A 6,875-nucleotide genomic window follows, 5' to 3' on the forward strand; every position below is an offset into this window, starting at 1 on the left:
TTCAAAAAAATTCCTACGCACACGTAAGATCATGGTGATGCATAACAACGAGAGGGGAGAGTGTCGTCCACGTACCCTCGTAGACCGTTAAGCGGAAGCGTTATGACAACGCGGTTGATGTAGTCGTACGTCTTCACGATCGACCGATCCTCAGTACCGAACGTACGGCACCTCCGCGTTCAGCAAACGTTCAGCTCGGTGACGTCCCGCGAACTCATGATCCAGTAGAGCTCGAAGGAGAGTTTCGTCAGCACGACGGCGTGGTGACGATGTTGATGAAGCTACCGACGCAAGGCTTCGCCTAAGCACCGCTATGATATGACCGAGGTGGATTATGGTGGAGGGGGGCACCGCACACGGCTAAAAGATCAATGATCAATTGTTGTGTCTATGAGGTGCCCCCCTGCCCCCGTATATAAAGGAGCTAGGGGAGGCGGCCGGCCAGGAGGAGGGCGCGCCAAGGGGGGAGTCCTACTCCCACCAGGAGTAGGAATCCTCTTTTCCTAGTAGGAGTAGGAGAAGGAAAGGAAGGGAGAGAGGAAGAGAAGGAAAAAGGGGGGCGCCGCCCCCCTCCTTGTCTAATTCGGACTAGAGGGGAAGGGGGCGCGCGGCTGCCCTCGCCGCCCCTCCTCTTCTCCCACTAGGGCCCATGAGGCCCAATTAACTCCTCGGGGGGTTCCGATAACCCCCCGGTACTCCGGTATATGTCCGAAACCTTCCGAAACCTTTCCGGTGTTCGAACATAGTCGTCCAATATATCGATCTTTACGTCTCGACCATTTCGAGACTCCTCGTCTTGTCCGTGATCACATCCGGGACTCCGAACTACCTTCAGTACATGAAAACACAAAAACTCATAATATCGATCGTCACAGAACTTTAAGCGTGCGGACCCTACGGGTTCGAGAACTATGTAGACATGACCGAGACACGTCTCCGGTCAATAACCAATAGCAGAACCTGGATGCTCATATTGGCTCCCACATATTCTTCGAAGATCTTTATCGGTCAAACCGCATAACAACATACGTTGTTCCCTTTGTCATCGGTACGTTACTTGCCCGAGATTCGATCGTCGGTATCTCAATACCTAGCTCAATCTCGTTACCGGCAAGTCTCTTTACTCGTTCTGTAATGCATCATCCCGCAACTAGCTCATTAGTCACATTGCTTGCAAGGCTTATAGTGATGTGCATTACCGAGAGGGCCCAGAGATACCTCTCCGACAATCGGAGTGACAAATCCTAATCTCGATCTATGCCAACTCAACAAGTACCATCAGAGACACCTGTAGAGCACCTTTATAATCACCCAGTTACATTGTGACGTTTGGTAGCACATAAAGTGTTCCTCTGGTAATCAGGAGTTGCATAATCTTATAGTTATAGGAACATGTATAAGTCATGAAGAAAGCAATAGCAGTAAACTAAACGATCAAGTGATAAGCTAACGGAATGGGTCAAGTCAATCACATCATTCTCCTAATGATGTGATCCCGTTAATCAAATTACAACTCATGTCTATGGCTAGGAAACTCAACCATCTTTGATCAACGAGCTAGTCAAGTAGAGGCATACTAGTGACACAATGTTTGTCTATGTATTCACACATGTATTATGTTTCCGGTTAATACAATTCTAGCATGAATAATAAACATTTATCATGATATGAGGAAATAAATAATAACTTTATTATTGCCTCTAGGGCATATTTCCTTCAGTCTCCCACTTGCACTAGAGTCGATAATCTAGATTACATAGTAATGATTCTAACAACCATGGAGTCTTGGTGCTGATCATGTTTTGCTCGTGGAAGAGGCTTAGTCAATGGGTCTGCAACATTCAGATCCGTATGTATCTTGCAAATCTCTATGTCTCCCACCTGGACTTGATCCCGGATGGAATTGAAGCGTCTCTTGATGTGTTTGGTTCTCTTGTGAAATCTGGATTCCTTTGCCAAGGCAATTGCACCAGTATTGTCACAAAAGATTTTCATTGGACCCGATGCACTAGGTATGACACCTAGATCAGATATGAACTCCTTCATCCAAACTCCTTCATTTGCTGCTTCCGAAGCAGCTATGTACTCCGCTTCACACGTAGATCCCGCCACGACGCTTTGTTTAGAACTGCACCAACTGACAGCTCCACCGTTCAATGTAAACACGTATCCGGTTTGCGATTTAGAATCGCCCGGATCAGTGTCAAAGCTTGCATCGACGTAACCATTTACGACGAGCTCTTTGTCACCTCCATAAACGAGAAACATATCCTTAGTCCTTTTCAGGTATTTCAGGATGTTCTTGACCACTGTCCAGTGATCCATTCCTGGATTACTTTGGTACCTCCCTGCTAAACTAATAGCAAGGCACACATCAGGTCTGGTACACAACATTGCATACATGATAGAGCCTATGGCTGAAGCATAGGGAACACTTTTCATTTTCTCTCTATCTTCTGCAGTGGTCGGGCATTGAGTCTGACTCAACTTCACACCTTGTAACACAGGCAAGAACCCTTTCTTTGCTTGATCCATTTTGAAATTTTTCAAAACTTTGTCAAGGTATGTGCTCTGTGAAAGTCCAATTAAGCGTCTTGATCTATCTCTATAGATCTTGATGCCCAATATGTAAGCAGCTTCACCGAGGTCTTTCATTGGAAAAACTCTTATTCAAGTATCCTTTTATGCTATCCAGAAATTCTATATCATTTCCAATTAGCAATATGTCATCCACATATTATATTAGAAATGCTACAGAGCTCCCACTCACTTTGTTGTAAATACAGGATTCTCCAAAAGTCTGTATAAAACCATATGCTTTGATCATACTATCAAAACATTTATTCCAACTCCGAGAGGCTTGCACCAGACCATAAATGGATCGCTGGAGCTTGCACACTTTGTTAGCTCCCTTTGGATCGACAAAACCTTCCGGTTGCATCATATACAACTCTTCTTCCAGAAATCCATTCAGGAATTCAGTTTTGACATCCATTTGCCAAATTTCATAATCATAAAATGCGACAATTGCTAACATGATTCGGACAGACTTAAGCAACGCTACGGGTGAGAAAGTCTCATCGTAGTCAACTCCTTGAACTTGTCGAAAACCTTTCGCAACAAGTCGAGCTTTGTAGACAGTAACATTACCGTCAGCGTCAGTCTTCTTCTTGAAAAATCCATTTATTCTCTATGGCTTGTCGATCATCGGGCAAGTCAACCAAAGTCCACACATTGTTCTCATACATGGATCCCATCTCAGATTTCATGGCCTCAAGCCATTTTGCGGAATCTGGGCTCACCATCGCTTCTTCATAGTTCGTAGGTTCGCCTTGGTCAAGTAACATGACCTCCAGAATAGGATTACCGTACCACTCTGGTGCGGATCTTACTCTAGTTGACCTACGAGGTTCGGTAGTAACTTGATCTGAAGTTTCATGATCAACATCATTAGCTTCCTCACTAATTGGTGTAGTTGTCACAGGAACCGGTTTCTGTGATGAACTACTTTCCAATAAGGGAGCAGGTATAGTTACCTCATCAAGTTCTACTTTCCTCCCACTCACTTCTTTCGAGAGAAACTCCTTCTCTAGAAAGGATCCATTCTTAGCAACAAATGTCATGCCTTCGGATCTGTGATAGAAGGTGTACCCAACAGTTTCCTTTGGGTATCCTATGAAGACACATTTCTCCGATTTGGGTTCGAGCTTATCAGGTTGAAGCTTTTTCACATAAGCACTGCAACCCCAAACTTTAAGAAACGACAACTTTGGTTTCTTGCCAAACCACAGTTCATAAGGCGTCGTCTCAACGGATTTTGATGGTGCCCTATTTAACGTGAATGCAGCCGTCTCTAAAGCATAACCCCAAAACGATAGCGGTAAATCAGTAAGAGACATCATAGATCGTACCATATCTAGTAAAGTACGATTACGATGTTCGGACGCACCATTTGTGGTGTTCCGGGTGGTGTGAGTTGCGAAACTATTCCGCATTGTTTCAAATGTAGACCAAACTCGTAACTCAAATATTCTCCTCCGCGATCAGATCGTAGAAACTTTATTATCTTGTTACGATGATTTTCCAGTTCACTCTGAAATTCTTTGAACTTTTCAAATGTTTCAGACTTATGTTTCATTAAGTAGATATACCTATATCTGCTCAAATCATCTGTGAAGGTGAGAAAATAACGATACCCGCCGCAGCCTCAATATTCATCAGTCCACATACATCAGTATGTATGATCTCCAACAAATCTGTTGCTCGCTCCATTGTTCCGGAGAACGGCGTTTTAGTCATCTTGCCCATGAGGCATGGTTCGCAAGTACCAAGTAATTCATAATCAAGTGATTCCAAAAGTCCATCAGTATGGAGTTTCTTCATGCGCTTTACACCAATATGACCTAAACGGCAGTGCCACAAATAAGTTGCACTATCATTATCAACTCTGCATCTTTTGGCTTCAATATTATGAATATGTGTATCACTACTATCGAGATTTAATAAAAATAGACCACTTTTCAAGGGTGCATGACCATAAAAGATATTACTCATATAAATAGAACAACCATTATTCTCTGATTTAAATGAATAACCGTCTCGCATCAAACAAGATCTAGATATAATGTTCATGCTTAACGCTGGCACCAAATAACAATTATTCAGGTCTAAAACTAATCCCGAAGGTAGATGTAGAGGTAGCGTGCCGACCGCGATCACATCGACTTTGGAACCATTTCCCACACGCATCGTCACCTCGTCCTTAGCCAATCTTCGCTTAATCCGTAGTCCCTGTTTCGAGTTGCAAATATTAGCAACAGAACCAGTATCAAATACCCAGGTGCTACTGCGAGCATTAGTAAGGTACACATCAAGAACATGTATATCACATATACCTTTGTTAACCTTGCCATCCTTCTTATCCGCCAAATACTTGGGGCAGTTCCGCTTCCAGTGACCAGTCCCTTTGCAGTAGAAGCACTCAGTTTCAGGCTTAGGTCCAGACTTGGGTTTCTTCTCTTGAGCAGCAACTTGTTTGCCGTTCTTCTTGAAGTTCCCCTTCTTTTTCCCTTTACCCTTTTTCTTGAAACTAGTGGTCTTGTTGACCATCAACACTTGATGCTCCTTTTTGATTTCTACCTCCGCAGCCTTTAGCATCGCGAAGAGCTCGGGAATTGTCTTATCCATCCCTTGCATATTATAGTTCATCACGAAGCTCTTGTAACTTGGTGGCAGTGATTGAAGAACTCTGTCAATGACACTATCATCCGGAAGATTAACTCCCAGTTGAATCAAGTGATTGTTATACCCAGACATTTTGAGTATATGTTCACTGACAGAACTATTCTCCTCCATCTTGCAGCTGTAGAACTTATTGGAGACCTCATATCTCTCAATCCGTGCATTTGCTTGAAATATTAACTTCAACTCCTGGAACATCTCATATGCTCCATGACGTTCAAAACGTCGTTGAAGTACCGGTTCTAAGCCGTAAAGCATGGCACACTGAACTATTGAGTAGTCATCAGCTTTGTTCTGCCAGACGTTCTTAATGTCGTCAGTTGCATCTGCAGCAGGCCTGGCACCTAGCGGTGCTTCCAGGACGTAATTCTTCTGTGCAGCAATGAGGATAATCCTCAAGTTACGGACCCAGTCCGTGTAATTGCTACCATCATCTTTCAACTTTGCTTTCTCAAGGAATGCATTAAAATTCAATGGAACAACAGCACGGGCCATGTATCTACAACAACATAGACAAGCAAAATACTATCAGGTACTAAGTTCATGATAAATTTTAAGTTCAATTAATCATATTACTTAAGAACTCCCACTTAGATAGACATCCCTCTAATCATCTAAGTGATCACGTGATCCAAATCAACTAAACCATGTCCGATCATCAAGTGATATGGAGTAGTTTTCAATGGTGAACATCACTATGTTGATCATATCTACTATATGATTCACGCTCGACCTTTCGGTCTCAGTGTTTCGAGGCCATATCTGCATATGCTAGCCTCGTCAAGTTTAACCCGAGTATTCTGCGTGTGCAAAACTGGCTTACACCCGTTGTATTTGAACGTAGAGCTTATCACACCCGATCATCACGTGGTGTCTCGGCACGACGAAATTTCGCAACGGTGCATACTCAGGGAGAACACTTGTACCTTGAAATTTAGTGAGGGATCATCTTATAATGCTACCGTCAATCAAAGCAGAATAAGATGCATAAAGGATAAACATCACATGCAATCAATATACGTGATATGATATGGCCATCATCATCTTGTGCCTTTGATCTCCATCTCCAAAGCACCGTCATGATCACCATCGTCACCGGCGCGACACCTTGATCTCCATCGTAGCATCGTTGTCGTCTCGCCAACTATTGCTTCTACGACTATCACTACCGCTTAGTGATAAAGTAAATCAATTACAGGGCGATTGCATTGCATACAATAAAGCGACAACCATATGGCTCCTGCCAGTTGCCGATAACTCCGTTACAAAACATGATCATCTCATACAATAAAATATAGCATCATGTCTTGCCCATATCACATCACAACATGCCCTGCAAAAACAAGTTAGACGTCCTCTACTTTGTTGTTGCAAGTTTTACGTGGCTGCTACGGGCTGAGCAAGAACCGTTCTTACCTACACATCAAAACCACAACGATAGTTCGTCAAGTTAGTGCTGTTTTAACCTTCTCAAGGACCGGGCATAGCCACACTCGGCTCAACTAAAGTTGGAGAAACTAACACCCGCCAGCCACCTGTGTGCGAAGCACGTCGGTAGAACCAGTCTTGCGTAAGCGTACGCGTAATGTCGGTCCGGGCCGCTTCATCCAACAATACCGCCGAACCAAAGTATG

The sequence above is a fragment of the Triticum aestivum genome, chromosome 7D (genome assembly GCF_018294505.1).
Source record: "Triticum aestivum cultivar Chinese Spring chromosome 7D, IWGSC CS RefSeq v2.1, whole genome shotgun sequence".
Classification (NCBI taxonomy): Eukaryota; Viridiplantae; Streptophyta; class Magnoliopsida; order Poales; family Poaceae; genus Triticum; species Triticum aestivum.